A 24,319-nucleotide genomic window follows, 5' to 3' on the forward strand; every position below is an offset into this window, starting at 1 on the left:
ATTACTTAGAACTGCCTTTTTTATTTTTTTTCCTCAGTCTTTATCTGCTGATAGATGGATATAACCCATTTGTTCAGGACTGCTCTGTTAGGACTAAAGCAAAGACAATTGTCAGGTAAGACATAGTAACTTCATTGTATACCCCCTAATCCTTCTTTACACTTTTGGAAAGAGTGAGTGAGCAATTTATGTCTACCCATTCCTCTCCATTCGTTTTATAGATCTCTCATATTTCCCTTCAGCTGTCTCTCTTCTAAGCAGAACAGTCCTAATTTCTTCAGTGTTTCCTCATAGGGGACATAAGAGCTGGCGTCAGTCCATTCCTTTAATCATTTTGGTTGCCTTTCTTTGTACCTTTTCTAATACGGCTGTATCTTTTTAAAGATGTAGTGACCAGAATTGCACGATATTTGAGGTGTGGTCACAACTTGGAAAAAGAGGCATTATATTCTCTGTTTTATTCTCTATTCCTTTCCTATTATGCTTATGCTGGGCATAATACTGCTACTTAATGGTGGCATTGCAAAACAAAAACATATCAGTGTTGTAGAGCACAATTTTCTCTTTCAGATGATACTGTTCACAAGCTGATGCAGGCAGACTCTTTTTTAATAATTGGCTTTGAACTTTGGTATATTTTACCATTTGCGCTGACAGTGCCAACTTTGAAGAGATCCTGCATGGCGGTTCTAGGTGCTGGTTAGTTGCAAATCTGGCAGTATTATGTCCAGCACAAGCATAATGCTTGTTCAAAATTTCAAGTCCGTATCTTTGTTTGCATGGAAGTTGTTGCGGTCTGAATATTGGTCCAAATATGTTCTGATGAGTCGTGACCAATTTTGATGCACACTTTGAGTCAACTTGTTTGACTGGATTTTGCATCCATAATGTTAAAATGTATTTCTTCGGAATTAGCATCAAAAACTATACAGGATTTGAATTTTTTAGCCATTCTTATAAATGTGTTTGGATTTTATTAGACCGCAAAAATGGCATTTTGGTAAATGTCGCGTGCTCATGGACTGACACCCTTTCAAAAAAGGGGGTCTAGATCTGCAACTATTGCAGTTTAGAGACCTCAAATTTTGGGAAACTTCGTTTAACACCTGACTCGCGCAACAGATAAAACTTGAACAAAATTGGAGAACATGATGGTGGGAACTTTTTTTAATTTTAGACCACTTGGCATGGAATGACCCTGATCAAAAACCTACTGTACCCACACATATGTGACCCCTTCGCCCATAAGGGCTATTGTGGTGTTCATTTGGTACAGTGGATTTTTGGTGTGTTTTGGCGGGCTCAGCAGACAAGCTAAGGGGGTAATGGTAAGATGTGTACCTGGGAGCTTTTATAAGAAGTCCACAGCAGTGCCCCCTAGGGTGCCCCATTGCTCTCCAGGGATGTCTGTGTGGCTAGTCTATCAAGATTTCTGGTTCCGCCTACATCCCAATGGCTTGATTTTGTGCATTTTGCATTTGGATTTTTTTTTTTCAAAAAATGAACCAAAAAGATAAATGCACAGAGCACAACACCATCTAGCATGTGGACATTTTTGAAAAAAAAAAAAGATAGACGTTTTGCTTTTTGAAAATGGCTATATTTCCTATTCAGATTTGGGATGTCATATCGAAAATGCCCCTTCATGTCAACTGCCTCACCTTTATCTGCATGTTTATTCATACCTTCGAAAAAGGGTAGTAGATTGGCGAGGCTAAATTTCTCTTGGCTAAGGCTTTGTCTCATTAAACCATGCCTATGTATATATTTAATAATTTTGCTGTTTATAATAGTCTGTACCATTTTGTCTGGCAGTGACATTGGGGTTATTGGCCTGTAGTTACCAAGGTCACCTCTGGAACCCTTTTTGAAAACTTAGCTGAAGCCGTAGACCAACTTGTGCTGATTTCATCCTGAACATGAACCATTCATCCAAATTTTATTATGAAATCAGCACAGTTGGTCTATGGGTTCTTTTGATATTAAGTAAAAACGTTGAAGATTGAAAGACTGAACTTTTGAAATCTGAAGAGAATGAAAATTCAGATAAGTGTTTATCACAATATCAATAAGAGACTTTGCTGTTACTGATGATATTTCTGTGCTGCGATGAAAAACGAGGTGCTCTTAGTCTTATAAAGCACATTAGCATGTTTATTTTCTGAGCACAAACAAAAATCTTGGAAGTGTTTTATACAACAGTATTATAAAAGTTTAAACATTAATTATATGTGAGTGTGTGTGTATGTATATATATATATATATATATATTTTTTTTTTTTTTTATTTTAAAGAAACAATAAGGAAGAATTTGTGGATTACTGTTTTGCCTCTAGATCCTGACTAGTACTGACAGCATTGATCTAGATCTGATTTGAGTGTGAATTAGGGGCTCCTTATTTTGTAGTTCTGGTTACAAATGACTAACAATAAATCTACAATTTTCATTTTTTTAGTTCTAGACCATCCATTCCAGGTGACCTGCTATTGTTTAGATTGTCATTTTGTCCCATTCAGGGGCGTATCTGAACTGCGGCAGTAGGGGGGGCCAGGGCCAGAGTGAGGGGGCACATTATAGCCCCCCCCCCCGCCATTGCCGATCCCCCTCCCCCCAGCCGCTGCCATTGCCAATCTCCCCCCTCCGTTGCTCGCCTACCTTCGCTGGCGGGGGACCTCAACCCCCGCCAGCCTTTAAAAGAATTCCGTCAGCTGGCGGGGGACCCCCAACCCCCGCCAGCCAAGCTGAGGTCCTTTCATTTTTCCACTGAAGCTGGCGCTGAAAGTTTCTTTTGAGTCTGACGTCGCTGCACGTGAGTCTGACGTCCTGCACGTACAACGTGCAGCGACGTCAGACTCAAAAGAGGGGGAGGGGGAGGGTTGGCAGCGGTAGGGGGGTCCAGGGCGAAATCTGTGGGGGCCCAGGCCCCTGAGGCCCCACGCAGATACGCCCCTGGTCCCATTACTGCTTCCAGGTTCACAGAAATTTAAGTTCTCAGACTCAGTCACCATTAAATACCATTTCTGGCATGGGAATCTTCCTCAGTGAAAACTGGCGCAAAGAATTGATTTAGAGGTGCATTTTAGAAAGGATTTCCAACTCAGAATATGGACATTCGTCACAAATGGATGTCCCATCTCACGTATTTAAGTTTGTTTTTTTTTGCCCAATCTCTACATTTTATTAGTCTCCTTTTTGAAAGTTAGATGCAAATGCTGTAGATTTCCTGTACGTACTCAATCCAGTTATTAAATCAATTGATCATGTTTTGATCACTGTTGCCAAGTAGCCTCAACACTTTTAATCTCTTACACAATACTGTGTTCCACTAAGGACTGGATCTAGAATTGCTCCCTCTCTTGTTGGTTCCTGAACCAGCTGTTTCATGAAGCAGTCATTTATTTCAGCTGGGATTTTTATTTCCTAGCATGCTCTGCCATTACATTTATCCAGTCAATATTGGGGTAGTTGAAGTCACCCAATATGATTGCATTTCCTAATTTGTTGGCTTCCCTAATTTCTGCTAACATTTTGAGGCTAGAGTAGCAGACTTGGAGGAGCTAAGGGAGACAGAGAGGTACACAGAGGAGACATACGGGGACGTTGTAGAGAAGTCCTACCTCCATTCTGGCAGCCCCTTTGCTGCCTTGGAGGAGGGAGGCCTTCTAAAAGGAGAGCATTACCCAGGTGAAGTAGGAAATAATCATGTAGCCTGGACCTGCCCATCAGGGGATGCGATATCCTCTCATACGGCTGTCCCTGTCTCTCACCTAACCCACCCCACCCTCATCCTGTGAGACTGTCACTGGAATGCTTTGATGTTTCACTATACTGTTATTTATCAACATTTGCTTATTTCTGATCTGATGAAGAATGGTTACCTTCGAAAGCTAATAAAAAAATGTATTCATCTTATTTTCCTTTATATGTTTTATTTTCTTTTATTTCTTTTGGTTACCTCTCATACTGAGGATGTGTCTCCAGGACCTTCTGCCCAGGAGGGGGAAGGGTTAGGATAACTGTTGTAGTTGGTGATTTGATCATTAGGCACTTAGATAGCTGGATGGCTGGTGGATGTGAGGGTCACCTGCCTGCCTGATGTGAAGGTGGTGGACCTAATGTGTCACCTAGATAGGATTTTAGATAGTGCTGGAGAGGAGCCAGCTGTCTTGGTACATGTGGGTACCAATGACATAGGAAAACGTGGGAGGGAGGTTCTGGAAGCTAAATTTAGACTGTCAGGTAGAAAGCTGAAATCCAAATACTCCAGGGTAGCATTTTCAGAAATGCTCCTCTTTCCATGCACAGGACCGAAGAGAGAGGGAGAGCTCTGAAGTCTCAAAGTGTGGTCGAGACGATGGTATAGAGATGAGGGATTTAGTTTTGTTAGGAACTGGGCAACATTCTGGGAAAGGGGGAGCCAGTTACGAAAAGATGGACTCCACCTTAACTGGGATGGAACCACGCTGCTGGCGCTAATGTTTAAAAAGGAGATAGAGCAGCTTTTAAACTAAAACGAGGGGAAAATCCTATAGTCGCACAGGAGTTCATGGTTTGGTGAAGGATATATTGAAATAGGACACTTTGAGGGGCATAATCGACCAGAAACGCCTATCTCCATGGGCGTTAATCTCCGAGAACGGGTCCGTGAAGGGGCGGAGTGAACCGTATTTTTTAAAAAAAATAGACGCCCATGCTTTATTCGCCAAGGTGTGAGCTGGGCGTTTTTGCTTTTCACCGATAATGGAAAATGAAATCGCCCAGCTCAAAAACGAATAAATGCAAGGCATTTGTTCGTGGGAGGGGCCAGGATTCATAGTGCACTGGTCCCCCTCACATGCCAGGACACCAACCGGGCACCCTAGGGGGCACTTTTACAAAAACAAAAAAAAAGGTAAAAGAGCTCCCAGGTGCATAGCACCCTTCCCTTGGGTGTTGAGCCCCCCAAATCCCCCTCAAAACCCACTGCCCACAAGTCTACACCAGTACTATAGCCCTAAGCGGTGAAGGGGGGCACCTACATGTGGGTACAGGGGGTTTGGGGGGGGTTGGACGACTAGTAGCATTAAGCAGCACAATTGTAACAGGTAGGGGGGGGATGGGCCTGGGTCCACCTGCCTGACGTCCACTGCACCCCCTAACAACTGTTCCAGGGACCTGCATACTGCTGCTTGGGAGGAGGGTATGACATTTGAGGGTGAAAGTAAAAAGTTGTGAAACATCATTTGTTGTGGTGGGAGGGGGTTAGTGACCACTGGGGGAGTCAGGAGAGGTCATCCCCGACTCCCTCTGGGGGTCATCTGGTCATTTAGGGCACTTTTTGGGGCCTTATTCGTCAAAAAACAGGGTCCAGGAAAAGTGCCCTAAATTCTAGCTACAAACGCATCCATTATCGGCGAAGGGCGCCCATCTCTGTTCGGGTGATAACCACGCCCCAGTTCCGCCTTCACCACGCCTCCGACACTCCCCCGTCAACTTTGTCCGCATCCGCGACGGAGTGCAGTTGAAAGCGTCCAAAGTTCGGCTTTCGATTATGCCGCTTTATTTGTTTTTGTGAGAAGAACGCCCATCTCCCGATTTAGGTCGGAACTTGGGCGTTATTCTCGTTCGATTATAAGCAGGTTTGTAAGTCTATGTGCTTTGAAAATGTGTCTCCACGTCACTTTGTAAGTTTATGTGCTTTCAAAATATGTCTCCCCGTCACTTTGTAGGTCTATGTGCTTTGAAAATGTGTCTCCACGTCACTTTGTAAGTCTATGTGCTTTGAAAGTGTGTCTTCACGTCACCTTGTAAGTCTATGTGCTTTGAAAGTGTGTCTCCACGTCCCTTTGTAAGTCTATGTGCTTTGAAAAAATGTCTCTAGGTAACTTCTAAGTCTATGGCTTGAAAATGTGTCTCTAGTCACTTTGTAAGTCTCCACGTCACTTTGTAAAGTATATGTGCTTTGCTAGTGTGGTCTCCACATCATTTGTAAGCTTATGTGCTTTGATAGTGAGTCTTAACACACTTTGTAAGTCTAGTGTGCTGCTTTGAAAATGTGTCTCCACGTCACTTTGTAAGTTTCTCCACGTTCACTTGTAAGTCTAATGTGCTTTGAAGTGGTATCCACGTCACTTTGTAAGCCATGTGCTTTGAAAGTGTGTATTCCAGTCACTTTCTAAAGTTATGTGCTTTGAAAATCTGCGCCACGTTTTTTTTCAATTGAAGTCTATTTATTTGAGGTGTCTCCACGTCTCTTTGTAAGTCTCTGTGCTTTGAACAATATGTCTCACCGTCCAATTTGTAAGTCTCTGTGCTTTGAAATGTGTCTCCACGTCACTTTGTAAGTCTATGTGCTTTGCAAATGTGTCTCCACGTCACTTTGTAAGTCTATGTGCTTTGATAGTGTGTCTCCATGTCTCTTTGTAAGTCTGTGTGCTTTGAAAAACTGTCTCTGGGTCACTTTGTAAGTCTATGTGCTTTGAAAATGTGTCTCTACGTCATTTTGTAAGTCTCTGTGCTTTGAAAATATGTCTCCCCGTCACTTTGTAGGTCTATGTGCTTTGAAAATATGTCTCACCGTCAATTTGTAAGTCTCTGTGCTTTGAAAATGTGTCTCCACGTCACTTTGTAAGTCTATGTGCTTTCAAAATATGTCTCCCCGTCACTTTGTAGGTCTATGTGCTTTGCAAATGTGTCTCCACGTCACTTTGTAAGTCTATGTGCTTTGACGTGTCTCCACGTCTCTTTGTAAGTCTATGTGCTTTGACGTGTCTCCACGTCTCTTTGTAAGTCTATGTGCTTTGACGTGTCTCCACGTCACTTTGTAAGTCTATGTACTTTGACGTGTCTCTACGTCACTTTGTAAGTCTATGTGCTTTGACGTGTCTCCACGTCACTTTGTAAGTCTATGTGCTTTGAAAGTGTGTCTCCACGTCACTTTCTAAGTCTATGTGCTTTGAAAATGTGTCTCCACGTCACTTTCTAAGTCTATGTGCTTTGAAAATGTGTCTCCACGTCTCTTTGTACGTCTCAGTGCTTTGACATGTCTCCACGTCTCTACAGTCTCCACGTAACTTTGTAAGTCTATGTGCTTTGAAAATGTCTCCACGTCACTTTGTACGTCTGTGTGCTTTGAAAATATGCCTCTGTGTCTCCACGTCACTTTGTAAGTTTATGTGGTTTGAAAATGTGTCTCCACGTCACTTTGTAAGTCTATGTGCTTTGAAAATGTGTCTCCACGTCACTTTGTAAGTCTATGTGCTTTCAAAATATGTCTCCCCATCACTTTGTAGGTCTATGTGCTTTGCAAATGTGTCTCCACGTCACTTTGTAAGTCTATGTGCTTTGACGTGTCTCCACGTCTCTTTGTAAGTCTATGTGCTTTGACGTGTCTCCACGTCACTTTGTAAGTCTATGTGCTTTGAAAGTGTGTCTTCATGTCACCTTGTAAGTCTATGTGCTTTGAAAGTGTGTCTCCACGTCCCTTTGTAAGTCTATGTGCTTTGAAAAAATGTCTCTAGGTCACTTTCTAAGTCTATGTGCTTTGAAAATGTGTCTCTACGTCACTTTGTAAGTCTCCACGTCACTTTGTAAGTCTATGTGCTTTGATAGTGTGTCTCCACATCACTTTGTAAGTCTATGTGCTTTGATAGTGTGTCTCTACATCACTTTGTAAGTCTGTGTGCTTTGAAAATGTGTCTCCACGTCACTTTGTAAGTCTCCACGTCACTTTGTAAGTCTATGTGCTTTGACGTGTCTCCACGTCACTTTGTAAGTCTATGTGCTTGGAAAGTGTGTCTCCACGTCACTTTCTAAGTTTATGTGCTTTGAAAATCTGTCTCCACGTCAATTTGTAAGTCTATGTACTTTGAGGTGTCTCCACGTCTCTTTGTAAGTCTCTGTGCTTTGAAAATATGTCTCACCGTCAATTTGTAAGTCTCTGTGCTTTGAAAATGTGTCTCCACGTCACTTTGTAAGTCTATGTGCTTTGCAAATGTGTCTCCACGTCACTTTGTAAGTCTATGTGCTTTGATAGTGTGTCTCCACGTCTCTTTGTAAGTCTGTGTGCTTTGAAAAACTGTCTCTGGGTCACTTTGTAAGTCTATGTGCTTTGAAAATGTGTCTCTACGTCATTTTGTAAGTCTCTGTGCTTTGAAAATATGTCTCCCCGTCACTTTGTAGGTCTATGTGCTTTGAAAATATGTCTCACCGTCAATTTGTAAGTCTCTGTGCTTTGAAAATGTGTCTCCACGTCACTTTGTAAGTCTATGTGCTTTCAAAATATGTCTCCCCGTCACTTTGTAGGTCTATGTGCTTTGCAAATGTGTCTCCACGTCACTTTGTAAGTCTATGTGCTTTGACGTGTCTCCACGTCTCTTTGTAAGTCTATGTGCTTTGACGTGTCTCCACGTCTCTTTGTAAGTCTATGTGCTTTGACGTGTCTCCACGTCTCTTTGTAAGTCTATGTGCTTTGACGTGTCTCCACGTCACTTTGTAAGTCTATGTACTTTGACGTGTCTCTACGTCACTTTGTAAGTCTATGTGCTTTGACGTGTCTCCACGTCACTTTGTAAGTCTATGTGCTTTGAAAGTGTGTCTCCACGTCACTTTCTAAGTCTATGTGCTTTGAAAATGTGTCTCCACATCACTTTGTAAGTCTATGTACTTTGAGGTGTCTCCACGTCTCTTTGTACGTCTCAGTGCTTTGACATGTCTCCACGTCTCTACAGTCTCCACGTAACTTTGTAAGTCTATGTGCTTTGAAAATGTCTCCACGTCACTTTGTACGTCTGTGTGCTTTGAAAATATGCCTCTGTGTCTCCACGTCACTTTGTAAGTTTATGTGGTTTGAAAATGTGTCTCCACGTCACTTTGTAAGTCTATGTGCTTTGAAAATGTGTCTCCACGTCACTTTGTAAGTCTATGTGCTTTGACGTGTCTCCACGTCTCTTTGTAAGTCTATGTGCTTTGATGTGTCTCCACGTCACTTTGTAAGTCTATGTACTTTGACGTGTCTCTACGTCACTTTGTAAGTCTATGTGCTTTGACGTGTCTCCACGTCACTTTGTAAGTCTATGTGCTTTGAAAGTGTGTCTCCACGTCACTTTCTAAGTCTATGTGCTTTGAAAATGTGTCTCCACGTCACTTTGTAAGTCTATGTACTTTGAGGTGTCTCCACGTCTCTTTGTACGTCTCAGTGCTTTGACATGTCTCCACGTCTCTACAGTCTCTGTGCTTTGAAAATGTGTCTCCACTTCACTTTGTAAGTCTCTGTGCTTTGAAAATATGTCTCACCGTCAATTTGTAAGTCTCTGTGCTTTGAAAATGTGTCTCCACGTCACTTTGTAAGTCTATGTTCTTTGCAAATGTGTCTCCACGTCACTTTGTAAGTCTATGTGCTTTGATAGTGTGTCTCCACGTCTCTTTGTAAGTCTGTGTGCTTTGAAAATATGTCTCCCCGTCACTTTGTAGGTCTATGTGCTTTGAAAATATGTCTCACCGTCAATTTGTAAGTCTCTGTGCTTTGAAAATGTGTCTCCACGTCACTTTGTAAGTCTCCACGTCACTTTGTAAGTCTATGTGCTTTGAAAATGTCTCCACGTCACTTTGTACGTCTGTGCGCTTTGAAAATATGCCTCTGTGTCTCCACGTCACTTTGTAAGTTTATGTGGTTTGAAAATGTGTCTCCACGTCCCTTTGTAAGTCTATGTGCTTTGAAAATGTGTCTCCACGTCACTTTGTAAGTCTATGTGCTTTGAAAGTGTGTCTCCATGTCCCTTTGTAAGTCTATGTGCTTTGAAAACGTGTCTCCACGTCACTTTGGAAGTCTATGTGCTTTGAAAGTGTGTCTCCACGTCACTTTCTAAGTCTGTGTGCTTTGATAGTGTGTCTCCACGTCACTTTGTAAGTCTGTGTGCTTTGAAAAACTGTCTCTGGGTCACTTTCCTGCTTATAATCGAACGAGAAAAACGCCCAAGTTCCGACCTAAATCGGGAGATGGGCGTTTATCTCACAAAAACGAATAACGCGGTATAATCAAAAGCCGAATTTGGACGCTTTCAACTGCACTCCGTCGCGGATGCGGACAAAGTTGACGGGGGCGTGTCGAAGGCGGAACTGGGGCGTGGTTATGGGGCGAACAGAGATGGGCGCCCTTTCGCCGATAATGGAAGAAAAATATGCGATTTCAGCGAGAATTTAGGGCACTTTTCCTGGACCCTGTTTTTCCACGAATAAGGCCCCAAAAAGTGCCCTAAATGACCAGATGACCACTGGAGGGAATCGGGGATGACCTCCCCTGACTCCCCCAGTGGTACCTAACCCCCTCCCAGCACAAAATATGACGTTTCACAACTTTTTATTTTCACCCTCAAATGTCATACCCACCTCCCTGGCAGCAGTATGCAGGTTACTGGAGCACTTATTAGGGGGTGCAGTGGACTTCAGGCAGGTGGACCCAGGCCCATCCCCCCCTACCTGTTACAATTGTGCTGCTTAATGCGTTAGTCGTCCAACCCCCCCAAACCCACTGTACCCACATGTAGGTGCCCCCCTTCACCCCTTAGGGCTATAGTAATGGTGTAGACTTGTGGGCAGTGGGTTTTGAGGGGGATTTGGGAGGCTCAACACACAAGGGAAGGGTGCTATGCACCTGGGAGCTCTTTTACCTTTTTTTTTTGTTTTGTAAAAGTGCCCCCTAGGGTGCCCGGTTGGTGTTCTGGCATGTGAGGGGGACTAGTGCACTATGAATCATGGCCCCTCCCACGAACAAATGCCTTGGATGTATTCGTTTTTGAGCTGGGCGCTTTCATTTTCCATTATCACTGAATAACAAAAACGCCCAGCTCACAAATTAGCGAATAACATATGGGCGTCTATTTTTTTCAAAAATACGGTTGGGTCCGCCCCTTCACGGACCCGTTCTCGGAGATAAACGCCCATGGAGATAGGCGTTTTCGTTCAATTATGCCCCTCTTTGTAAGTCTATGTGCTTTGAAAATGTGTCTCCACGTCATTTTGTAAGTCTGTGTGCTTTGAAAATATGTCTCCCCGTCACTTTGTAGGTCTATGTGCTTTGAAAATATGTCTCACCGTCAATTTGTAAGTCTCTGTGCTTTGAAAATGTGTCTCCACGTCACTTTGTAAGTCTCCACGTCACTTTGTAAGTCTATGTGCTTTGAAAATGTCTCCACGTCACTTTGTACGTCTGTGCGCTTTGAAAATATGCCTCTGTGTCTCCACGTCACTTTGTAAGTTTATGTGGTTTGAAAATGTGTCTCCACGTCACTTTGTAAGTCTATGTGCTTTCAAAATGTGTCTCCACGTCACTTTGTAAGTCTATATGCTTTGACAGTGTGTCTTCACGTCACCTTGTAAGTCTATGTGCTTTGAAAGTGTGTCTCCACGTCCCTTTGTAAGTCTATGTGCTTTGAAAATGTGTCTCCACGTCACTTTGTAAGTCTATGTGCTTTGAAAGTGTGTCTCCACGTCCCTTTGTAAGTCTATGTGCTTTGAAAATGTGTCTCCACGTCCCTTTGTAAGTCTATGTGCTTTGAAAACGTGTCTCCACGTCACTTTGGAAGTCTATGTGCTTTGAAAGTGTGTCTCCACGTCACTTTCTAAGTCTGTGTGCTTTGATAGTGTGTCTCCACGTCACTTTGTAAGTCTGTGTGCTTTGAAAAACTGTCTCTGGGTCACTTTCCTGCTTATAATCGAACGAGAAAAACGCCCAAGTTCCGACCTAAATCGGGAGATGGGCGTTTATCTCACAAAAACGAATAACGCGGTATAATCAAAAGCCGAATTTGGACGCTTTCAACTGCACTCCGTCGCGGATGCGGACAAAGTTGACGGGGGCGTGTCGAAGGTGTGTCGAAGGCGGAACTGGGGCGTGGTTATGGGGCGAACAGAGATGGGCGCCCTTTCGCCGATAATGGAAGAAAAATATGCGATTTCAGCGAGAATTTAGGGCACTTTTCCTGGACCCTGTTTTTCCACGAATAAGGCCCCAAAAAGTGCCCTAAATGACCAGATGACCACTGGAGGGAATCGGGGATGACCTCCCCTGACTCCCCCAGTGGTACCTAACCCCCTCCCAGCACAAAATATGACGTTTCACAACTTTTGTCTATGTGCTTTGAAAGTGTGTCTCCACGTCCCTTTGTAAGTCTATGTGCTTTGAAAATATGTCTCCACGTCACTTTGTAAGTCTATGTGCTTTGAAAATATGTCTCCACGTCACTTTGTAAGTCTATGTGCTTTGAAAATGTCTCCATGTCACTTTGTACGTCTGTGCGCTTTGAAAATATGCCTCTGTGTCTCCACGTCACTTTGTAAGTCTATGTGCTTTGACGTGTCTCCACGTCACTTTGTAAGAATATGTGCTTTGAAAATGTGTCTCCACGTCACTTTGTAAGTCTATGTGCTTTCAAAATATGTCTCCCCGTCACTTTGTAGGTCTATGTGCTTTGAAAATGTGTCTCCACGTCACTTTGTAAGTCTATGTACTTTGAAAAACTGTCTCTGGGTCACTTTGAGGGGCATAATCGACCAGAAACGCCTATCTCCATGGGCGTTAATCTCCGAGAACGGGTCCGTGAAGGGGCGGAGTGAACCGTATTTTTTAAAAAAAATAGACGCCCATGCTTTATTCGCCAAGGTGTGAGCTGGGCGTTTTTGCTTTTCACCGATAATGGAAAATGAAATCGCCCAGCTCAAAAACGAATAAATGCAAGGCATTTGTTCGTGGGAGGGGCCAGGATTCATAGTGCACTGGTCCCCCTCACATGCCAGGACACCAACCGGGCACCCTAGGGGGCACTTTTACAAAAACAAAAAAAAAGGTAAAAGAGCTCCCAGGTGCATAGCACCCTTCCCTTGGGTGTTGAGCCTCCCAAATCCCCCTCAAAACCCACTGCCCACAAGTCTACACCAGTACTATAGCCCTAAGCGGTGAAGGGGGGCACCTACATGTGGGTACAGGGGGTTTGGGGGGGGTTGGACGACTAGTAGCATTAAGCAGCACAATTGTAACAGGTAGGGGGGGGATGGGCCTGGGTCCACCTGCCTGACGTCCACTGCACCCCCTAACAACTGTTCCAGGGACCTGCATACTGCTGCTTGGGAGGAGGGTATGACATTTGAGGGTGAAAGTAAAAAGTTGTGAAACATCATTTGTTGTGGTGGGAGGGGGTTAGTGACCACTGGGGGAGTCAGGGGAGGTCATCCCCGACTCCCTCTGGGGGTCATCTGGTCATTTAGGGCACTTTTTGGGGCCTTATTCGTCAAAAAACAGGGTCCAGGAAAAGTGCCCTAAATTCTAGCTACAAACGCATCCATTATCGGCGAAGGGCGCCCATCTCTGTTTGGGTGATAACCACGCCCCAGTTCCGCCTTCACCACGCCTCCGACACTCCCCCGTCAACTTTGTCCGCATCCGCGACGGAGTGCAGTTGAAAGCGTCCAAAGTTCGGCTTTCGATTATGCCGCTTTATTTGTTTTTGTGAGAAGAACGCCCATCTCCCGATTTAGGTCGGAACTTGGGCGTTATTCTCGTTCGATTATAAGCAGGTTAGTGGTCCTTTTACTAAGGTGCAAAGTAAAATGGCTTGTGGTAGTGTAGGCGCAGGTTTTGGGTGTGCGCCAATCCATTCTTTTTAGCGCGCCTGTAAAAAAGGCCTTTTTTGCCAAAAATGGACGTGCGGCAAAATGAAAATTGCTGCGCGTTCATTTTGTGTCTTGAGACCTTACTGCCAGCCATTGACCTGGCAGTAAAGACTCACACGGTAACTGGGTGGTAATGACCCACATGTGTCAAATGCTACTTGACGTGCATCTGTTACATGCACCCGAAAAGAAAAAATATTTTTCAGATGTGCGTATCGGACGCGCACCAAAAATGAAATTACTGCAAGAGCCATGCAGTAGTCTGGTGGTAACTCCATTTTGCCGCACGTTGGGCGTGCATAGACACTTACGCAGCTTAGTAAAAGGGCCTCTTAGAGAATCCCAACAGGTTTCAATAATGGTGAAAGAAAGCCAGGAGTATTAAGGGGATTACAGAGTAAAGGATGCAGATTATCCTATCAACTTCTAAGCAGCTTTTATATGCAAGAACCCCCCCCCCCCCCCCCCCACATACGCACACACAAATGCTATAAATAAGATGGGAGAGATAGTGTTTATAGCACTAAATGAAGCGGTAGATATACTAGGCACCTCAGAGACCTGGTGGAAGGAGTACAATCAATGGGACACGGTATTATCAGGGTACAAATTATATCACAATGATAGTGGATCAAATTGGAGGGGGGATTGTGCTATATGTTAAAGAGGGAATTGAGTCAAACAAAGCAAACATGCTACATGAAACAGCAGAGTGAAATCCTTATGGATAGAAATTCCATGTGTGCAGGGAAGGAGTATACTGGTAGGGCTGTACTACCGTCCACCAAGACAGAACCAACAAACAGATGAAATGTTTACAGAAATGAGGAAAGCTGGCAAATTAGGCAACAGTATAATAATGGGTGACTGGATAAATGTTACATCAGGGAGCGCTAGGGAGGTAAAATTCCTAGAAGTAATAAATGACTGCTTGTTGGAGCAAATTACAAAGTAAAAAGAAAATTATCCATTAAGACATCATTTCTCCTTTTTTAGATATATTGCCTCTTAAGGAATGAGAGTACTCAGTGGCCCTTCCAATTCTTACCTCAGAACTGTGTAATAATCCGAACTGGCATCAAAACTAGTGAGGAGACTGTTTGAACACATGCAGCTATCCCATGATTATTGATGTTTAGGTTTTAACTGGCTGCTCTGTGAAGTTCCCTCAGCCTTCTGGGAAGTTTGCTGCAGCTGTACTACTGTTATATTACAAGCAGTGAGATGCCCAGAGTACCTTGAGTCTATGGCTACTGCCATTCCTGGAGGAACTCGGATAGTCTTCCAGGCCCTTTCAAAATTCAGTTCAGAATTTTGTATTTTGCTTTTCCCTAGATAAAACAAAATTGTCTGCAGAGTACAAGCAAAATAAAACTGACGTCCAATAAAATTATCTTGTATAATAAAACGCACCTCCAACATTCTGAAGCTGACTGCATGGCTGAGGCATTCCTGCTCTCTGTATCCATCTCCTGAATTGACATCACGTACTTCCGGGTTCGTCACAAGCAGAAGTGACCAACCACACGAGGTTTCTCGGCTTCAGAATGTTGGACGTGCATTCTATTAAATAGGATTGGTCAGTTCCTTGAAGCACAGCCAGAGCTCAGCGTCCTGCACAGTAACGCTCAGACACCAGAGAGAGATGGGGGCGGGGGGGGGGGGGGGCCTGAAACCAGAGAGAGGGAGGGAGGGCCTGACACCAGAGAGGGAGGGGAGAAGTATCTCTGTCACACATACACTCTCTCTCTCACACACACACTCTCTCTCTCTCACACACACTCTCTCTCTCACAGACAATGTCTTTCTCTCTCTCACTCACTCTCACATACTCTATGTGTCACACTGTATCACATTCACTCTCTATGTGTCACACAGTCACTCACACACTCTCTTGGTCTCATACACTCAGTCTCACAGAGAGTCTGTGTCTCCCACACACTGTATCTGTGTGAAACACACTCTCTCTCACACTGTGTCTCACATACGCACTTGCACACACACACTCGCACCCAGACTCACTCACTCTCTCTCTCACACACATGCACACTCGCACATTCACTCTCTCTCTCACACATACACACTCCGAGGAAAACCTTGCTAGCGCCCGTTTCATTTGTGTCAGAAACGGGCCTTTTTTACTAGTAATAAATAAATAAATATTATTTTTTGTTACATTTGTACCCCACGCTTTCCCACTCATGGCAGGCTCAATGCGGCTTATATGGGGCAATGGAGGGTTAAGTGACTTGCCCAGAGTCACAAGGAGCTGCCTGTGCCTGAAGTGGGAATCGAACTCGGTTCCTCAGGACCAAAGTCCACCACCTAGCCACTAGGCCACTCCTCCACTCATGAACAGAATAAATTAAATAAGGCACACAGTTTCAATTCATCTTAAGGAAGTAAATAAAACAGATACTCTAAATGGTTCAAGAATCAAAATATTGTTCAAACAACCATATTTTCAAGTTTTATGAAAGCCAAATAGTTTGCAGTGAGTTCCACAAAAAGGAGCCTTATTAAGAGGGCCATCTCCTGGGTAGGACTAACTTAGCAGTAATAAAGCATTCTGAGAGAAATGCATGTGAGATCAGTCCATGAGGGTTATCCTTTGAAGGATCCTGAAAATCACTGTAAAACTTTAAAGTGGATTTGAATTTAACACTTTTAGCATTCTCCTAAGAGTTAATACTCCCCCTTCCTCTGGTCAGAACAGTCTACTATTCCTGCTCACAATAAGACCATTAAATACCCTACCAGCTAATACAATTTAGCAAAATCCTACCCCCATTCCCACAAGATATTTCACAAATTACATTAGTGTAAAACCTTTTACCCTCTCACATCTCCAGAGGCGTAGCCAGGTTTTGAGGTTAGGGGGAGCAGACTTTTGTAAAATAGGCGCCGTTTGGTGTTGGCTAGGCAGCAGTGCCGATGTCGCTTTGGTGCCATGGCTGTGACCAGCAATGATTTAACACAGACTGCCTCTGCTGTGTCCTGCCTATGAGGAAAAGAGGAACTTGCATCAGGAGGCCAGACACAGCAGATGTCCCAGGACTGGTGGGAGCAGGCAGCCTGCCTTCTTAACTAGAAGTAAAAATATTTCAAATTCTGACCATCACCTCAGGGACAGCACACACACTCCTTCCACTGCTAGACACTTTTTTAAATCAGATGGGCTTTTGTTTGTATGGTGACTCTACAGGATGGGGAGGCCACTAGTCCTGAGCATTTTACTTTCGGTGACAAGGGCCGCCAAAGGCAGCCCTTGCCCCAGAGCCTACTTTCAAATAGGGCCAGATACTTTGTGAAATAACACAAAATCCTGCAAGATGACACTCAAAACCTATACTGAAAACTAACACACCATAACAGCCGTAACCCACCTATGAAAAGAGAGTGATATAAATATTATACTGGGCCTTAGAGCACCAATATACCGGCTACTGGGAAACTGGAAGAAGCTAGACCTTTCCTAAACAGACACCATATGCTAGCACAGGGGTGGGCAGCCTCAGTCCTCGAGGGCAGCAAGCCAGTCGAATTGTCAGGATTTCCCCAATGAATATGCAAGAGATCTGTTTGCATACACTGACTCCATTGTATACAAATAGATCTCATGCATATTCATTGGAGAAATCCTGAAAATCTAACTGGGTTGTACCCCTTGAGGACTGAGGCTGTCCACTCCTGTGCTAGCAGAATCCTTCACCTCAAAATATGGACAGCCTCTCTTACCTGGTACAAAATAGGGGTCCACAAAAAACCTGCAGACAAAACCTGAAATGGATACCCTCAAGAAAGCCAGACTTCTAAGCAGGGCAATATTGGTAAGAGAGAAGCAGAAATGAATTTTCTTCTGTACTTTATAAAATAAAAATAGAAAAAAATGTACATTTAACAAAGCAGGCACATCTCAGTCCTTAAAAGTATTAAATAAAAAATATATTTTTTTCTACCTTTGTAGTCTGGAAATTTTAATTTTCTAATTAAGCTGGTTTCCATCTCTTTTCCATGAGTCAGTCTTCTCCTGAATTCTTTTCCAGGTTGATCTTTCCATTTCTTCTCTCTCTTGTCTTCTACCTTTCTTTCTGTCTGGTACTGATCTTTTGTTTTATTCCCCCCCCCCCCCCCCCCCCCACACACACACTCACTTTTCTCTGTGATTATAGCCACCCATTTGATTTTACTCTCATTCTCTCACCTTCTAGTCCTTAGTCTCCTTTTCACAGATTTGTCTCATCTACCAGCTGGCTTTTCCCCATTTCCTTCATTCCCTCTCCAGCACTTCCTTTGCCCCTCTGTATCTTTTCTTCCTCAGTCTCCTATCCCTTCATCTTTCACCCACTTCCTTACTCCCCCCCCCCCCATTCCTAACCCCTGTAGTCACCCTCTTAGCCCTCATGTACCCGCCACTGCCTCTTATTCTCTCATCAGCCCCAGCTCCATTCCTGTCTCTCCTTCCTCCCCTTGTCTCCAGGCTATGCTTCCATCTGGGAAACCGGCATCGGCGCACATAGAGTTGCTGCTATGACCCTGCGCCTGGCTTTCTTTCATTTGTTACTTTTACTTTGCAGCCAAGTAGTCAGGGAGGCAGTCGCAGCGCCAACCAATAAGCGAGGGGCAGGGAAGGGGAGGAAACCAGCAGTGGTGCAACAGAGCCATGACCCCGCACACGGCTTTCTTTTCTTACTTTTAATTACTCTGCAGCCAAGTCGGGATCGAGGAGGCAGGCAGGCAGTAAGCGGCATGAACCAATAAGTGAGGGGCAGGTCAGGGATGGGAAGCAAGCTCGCGGTTCCTTCAGGGACTGGAAAGGCGCTGGCTTAACCTATGGCACATAGGTGCCGTTTTCTTTGAAAATCTGTTTGGTGGAGCAACCGCTCCCCCTGTGCCCCCCCTAGCTACGCCACTGCACATCTCATTTTTCCATCTTGCTCCATAAATTGAACAAATATACTTTGGTCTTGAAGAATATTAAAGGTAATCTTTTACATTTGAGTCTCCCTCCTTTGTTAAAATATTTTTTTCATAACAGATTATGGCCTAAATGTAGGCTAGATATAGTCCAGTACCTTTCAGTTTTCTCCCTTAAACTTAAAATATTCCTTTTCAGCTTCTGAAACAAGTTATAGTCCAATTCTACTGTGTAGGCAGAACTCCTGAAAAAAAAAATCCAGGTTAAACATATTGAGGATACTTGATCATATCACTTCGATATGGAGAACCCAACTGGTAATCTTGACTAGATTGTAATAGACTATACCCTTTAGGACCCTGAAAACCACAGTTAGTAACTTTTGGCTTACCTGCTAAGAAATTGATAACTAATGTAAAATCCTAAGGAAAGACATAATCTATTGTCATCTCTTATGGCCTGTAATTGATTTGGCTGCAGTATTCTGCACTAGATGAAGATGGAGTTATGGTTTTTTTTTAAAGCCCATTGAGTTACGGTAATCCTAATCGGGATAATACTACTGGCTGAAATATTGTTCTCGGATCAGAAAATGAAAAGCAGGCACAAACTTGCCTTACAGTCATAGTGTCAGCAGTGGTTAATAAAACACTTCTGCCCAGAATATGTGCCATCTGGATGTAACTGATTTTCTACAAATTGGGAAATTCCCTGTGCTGGAATATCTCTTTTATTCACTCAGACTAGTTCTGACTTTCTGGATTGTGTTTTCAGTTTGTTCCCACTTATCTACTTATAGCTGAAAAACAAGAATTCAAGGTCTTAAAGGTTGTAGTAAGTGATATCTGAAAAGATATTTAAAAAATGTGAATGTCCTCTGAATAGGGCTGGCTTAAGGGGCAAGCCAGTGACGCACCAGCTTAAGTTTCTTAAGCTTAAGAGCACAAAAAACCTGCCTTACCGGCTTACTCCTTCGCAGTAGCTGGGGCTTTTCCTTTTTGTGCAGTTATTGGCCATCACTGTGGCAGGTTTTAAACATGAGAACAGGCACTTTTGTCTCCTTGAGAAATGGAGGATGTACGTATATGTTTTCATATTTAAAATTTGTTGCAGTTCTGGGAAGAACTGCACAGTACCAAGAATGAAGGAATAAGCTCGCACCATGGTGTAAAGGAGAAACTGAAGTGGGGGGGGGGGGGGGGGGGGGCAGAATTGGCAGGGGGCTGATGCTTACAAATGCTGAAGGGAAGGTGGGAGAAGGGGGAGGAAGATGAGGAGTAGGGAGAAATAAACTAGGACACATGAAGGGGAAGAAAGAGGAGCATAGGGATAAGTAATTGGGTGAGAAGGGAGAAAAGGAAGGGCCAATGAATATTGGAGAAGGAAGTAGACAAATGGGTGCTAGGGAAGGGGAGAAGGAGGCAGGAGGGCTAATAATGGTGATGTAGAAAAACAGGGACTCAAATTTAAGCAGAGATTCTAAGGTTTCAGTAGGAGGCCAGAAGGTGGCACACTAAGACTGGCTGGGTATTGGAAGTGTCATTGGGGGTCTTAGGAGTTGGACAGGACTTGAGTGAGGACTCATGACTGGTTAGAGTGGAAGAGTGAGAATTAAGAAATAGAACATATATTAGGAAGACAACAAGAACTAGGTTATTGAGAGGCATATGAGTAGGGCTGTGATGACCCATCCCTGCCTACCTTAGCCATCTTCAAACTAGTGCTCCTGAGTCCTGCTCCCCCTCGCTCGGAGTCTGACTACTTTGTTTGTCTCCCTCTGCACTGTGTGCTGGCCGGGAGACTGTCCTCAGCTGTCTCTAAAAAGTGCTACTACTACTACTACTACTACTATTTAGCATTTCTATAGCGCTACAAGGCATACGCAGCGCTGTACAAACATAGAAGAAAGACAGTCCCTGCTCAAAGAGCTTACAATCTAATAGACAAAAAATAAATAAAGAGACAAAAAATAAATAAAGTGCTCCTGAGTCCTGCAGTGCAGTCCTGCTCCCGCTTTGTCTGCTGCTGCACTGTGCGCTGGCTGGGAGACTGTCCTCGGCTGTCTACAAAAAGTGCACCCGAGTCCTGCAGTGCTGTCCTGCTCCCCCTCCCTCAGAGTCTGACCGCTTTGTCTGTCCCCTGTCCTGGCCAGGAGACTGGATTATCGCCCGCAGCCCCGCACTGCAGCTTCTACAGGCAGACAATGGATTCAGGTGCATGAGGAAGTCAAAGCAGGGCCGCAGAGAGGCAGGAAAGAAGGATGACGAGGACCTGCAGCGGCACCACGTTTACATGTTAATGCGATAATGCAGCCCAGAAAGGAAACCAATGAATTGCAAGCAGCCTTCTGCCCGCTCAGCAGCGCCACTGCCGAACTTTAAACTTGAAATTGAAACCAGCAATTTAATTTATTTCCGCATGCAGACATGACGCAGCAGCACTACAATGTCGGGCCTCCCTTGGAGGCCAGGCCCAGGTAGCTTTGCCCCCCCCCCCCCCCCCCCCTTGGCGGCCCTGATAAGAAGTACCTGGCACAGGCCGTGTTTTGGCGCACAGACCTTCATCAGGGGTCCTGTCCACCAACAGAAGAACTTACGTAGTAAAAAATGAGGTCAATCGACATTATTTATTTATTCATTACATTTGTATCCCACATTTTCCCACCTGCTAAAAGCCAGCAGTTCAAAGTACAAATTTAAAAGCTAATGTAGATAACTAATGTTGAGATGGTATTATCTTCGGACAGACCCTATCCACATTAGCTTTAAGTTCATTCTTTGAATTGCTGGCTTTTAGAACTTAATGTTGATTGACTTCATTTCTTTTACTACATAAGCCCTTCTGTTGGCGGACAGGACCCCTGACGAAGGCCTGCATGCCAAAACATGGCCTGTGTTGGGTTCTTCTTGTTGACATCATTTCCATGTCGAATCTGAAAAATAACTATACCATCTTCCACTCTGGTGTTGCTCATTTTACTTTTTGTGGAAGTATCTGGTTTTCTGTTCTTGCTGTGTCTAATTTTGAGCACCATTTAATGAATCTGGCCCATAGTGGGGGCCACATGAAAAATGGACCCCCTGTAACTAAGTGAAATGACTTCTAGAAACATTTTCTTATGTTCTGCGCCTGTGGCTAAACACTTAATAAAAAGAGCGCTAAATAAAAAGGCCTATAGAACACTTCACGTTCTATGTGCAGTAGATCCTATAGCAGTCCTTGTCTTGGTAAAGCATGTCTACTGTCCTCACTCCAGGATTTATGCACAATGTAGTGCAGGTTTTCTTAATTGAAGATATTTAGAGAGACTCAAACCTACAAAATCTTATGCTTAAAATATTATTTCTTTTTGAGGCTGAGGCACTGTCCTATGTAGCAGTAAAGAGGTTCACCTAAGTGACGTGGAGGGGCATAATCAAACGAAAACGTCTATCTCCATGGGCGTTTATCTCCGAGAACGGGTCCGTGAAGAGGCGGACCGAACCGTATTTTCGCAAAAAATAGACGTCCATGTTTTATTCGACAATTTGTGAGCTGGGCGTTTTTGCTTTTCAGCGATAATGGAAAATGAAAGCGCCCAACTCAAAAACGAATAAATCCAAGGCATTTGTTCATGGGAGGGGCCAGGATTCGTAGTGTACTGGTCCCCCTCACATGCCAGGACACCAACCGGGCACCCAAGGGGGCACTTTTAGAAAAACAAAAAAAAAGGTAAAAGAGCTCCCAGGTGCATAGCACCCTTCCCTTGTGTGTTGAGCCCCCCAAATCCCCCTCAAAACCCACTGCCCACAAGTCTACACCATTACTATAGCCCTAAGGGGTGAAGGGGGGCACCTACATGTGGGTACAGTGGGTTTGGGGGGTTGGACGACTAATAAGCATTAAGCAGCACAATTGTAACAGGTAGGGGGGGATGGGCCTGGGTCCACCTGCCTGAAGTCCACTGCACCCCCTAACAACTGCTCCAGGGACCTGCATACTGCTGCCAGGGAGGTGGGTATGACATTTGATGGTGAAAATAAAAAGTTGTGAAACATCATTTTTTTGTGGTGGGAGGGGGTTAGTGACCACTGGGGGAGTCAGGGGAGGTCATCCCCGATTCCCTCTGGGGGTAATCTGGTCATTTAGGGCACTTTTTGGGGCCTTATTCATGAAAAAACAGGGTCCAGGAAAAGTGCCCTAAATTCTAGCTACAAACGCATACTTTTTTTCCATTATCGGCGAAAGGCGCCCATCTCTGTTCGGGTGATAACCATGCCCCAGTCCCGCCTTCACCACGCCTCTGACATGCCCCCGTCAACTTTGTACGCTTCCGCGATGGAGTGCAGTTGAAAACGTCCAAGTTCGGCTTTCGATTATACCGCGTTATTCGTTTTTGTGAGATAAACGTCCATCTCCCGATTTAGGTCGGAACTTGGGCGTTTTTCTCGTTCGATTATAAGCAGGATAGTAACATAGTAACATAGTAGATGACGGCAGAAAAAGACCTGCACGGTCCATCCAGTCTGCCCAACAAGATAAACTCATATGTGTATACCTTACCTTGATTTGTACCTGCCTTTTTCAGGGCACAGACCGTAGAAGTTTGCCCAGCAGTATTTCCCGCCTCCCAACCACCAGTCCCGCCTCCCATCTCCGGCTCTGGCACAAACCGTATAAGTCTGCCTTCCACTATCCTCGCCTCCCAACTACCAACCTCTCTTCCCCCACCTGCTCCGCAACCCAATTTTGGCTAAGCTTCTAAGGAACCATTCCTACTGCACAGGATTCCTTTATGCACATCCCACGCGTGTTTGAATTCCGTTACCGTTTTCACCTCCACCACCTCCCGCGGGAGGGCATTCCAAGCATCCACCACCCTCTCCGTGAAAAAATACTTCCTGACATCTTTTTTGAGTCTGCCCCCCCTTCAATCCCATTTCATGTCCTCTAGTTCTGCCGCCTTCCCATCTCAGGAAAAGATTTTTTGGCGGATTAATACCTTTCAAGTATTTGAACATCTGTATCATATCACCCCTGTTCCTCCTTTCCTCCAGGGTATACATGTTCAGGTCAGCAAGTCTCTGCTCATACGTCTTGGAACGCAAATCCCATACCATTCTCGTAGCTTTTCTTTGCACCGCTTCCATTTTTTAAACATCCTTCGTGAGGTACGGCCTCCAAAACTGAACACAATACTCCAGGTGGGGCCTCACTAACGACTTGTACAGGGGCATCAACACTTCCTTTCTTCTGCTGATCACACCTCTCTCTATACAGCCTAGCAACCTTCTCGCTACGGCCACCGCCTTGTCACACTGTTTCGTCGCCTTCAGATCCTCGGATACTATCACCCCAAGATCCCTCTCCCCCTCAGTACCTATCAGACTCTCCCCGCCTAACACATGAGGCTCTCGTGGGTTTCTACTCCCTAAGTGCATCACTTTGCATTTCTTGGCATTGAATTTTAATGGGGAACCGACATATATGGCAAATAATAGAAGTTGAAGAGGAGTTTTTTCACTGACTTCTTTAAGTCCTATATAATGCTGTACAACGAGAAGTATAAGCATGAATGGCTAATGGAGCAGTGGTAAATCTGGGATTAAATCAACTGACTGACTACAATATAGTGGCCACGTGGAAAGCGTGACATTCACTAAGTACTTTATAGAGACATTCACTAAGTACTTTATAGAGACCAAGAAATTGGATATTCAGCGAGACAGTTGTACAATTGTAAAATATTATAATCCCACATGAATGCTGTGTTCGAT

The 24,319-nt window shown here is 44.3% G+C and overlaps 1 protein-coding gene across 5 annotated transcripts in view; it reads left to right on the plus strand.

Annotated features, from left to right (window-relative positions):
• Positions 1–24,319, plus strand: part of OSMR (oncostatin M receptor) — a 294,947-nt gene that overhangs the window by 35,056 nt on the left and 235,572 nt on the right. For all 5 annotated transcript variants that reach the window (XM_030193061.1, XM_030193063.1, XM_030193062.1 and 2 more), the window contains one exon: positions 38–115. The gene's annotated coding sequence lies outside the window, so the exon portion shown is untranslated. The remainder of the gene's footprint in view (positions 1–37; positions 116–24,319) is intronic.

The sequence above is a fragment of the Microcaecilia unicolor genome, chromosome 2, assembly GCF_901765095.1.
Source record: "Microcaecilia unicolor chromosome 2, aMicUni1.1, whole genome shotgun sequence".
Classification (NCBI taxonomy): domain Eukaryota; kingdom Metazoa; phylum Chordata; class Amphibia; order Gymnophiona; family Siphonopidae; genus Microcaecilia; species Microcaecilia unicolor.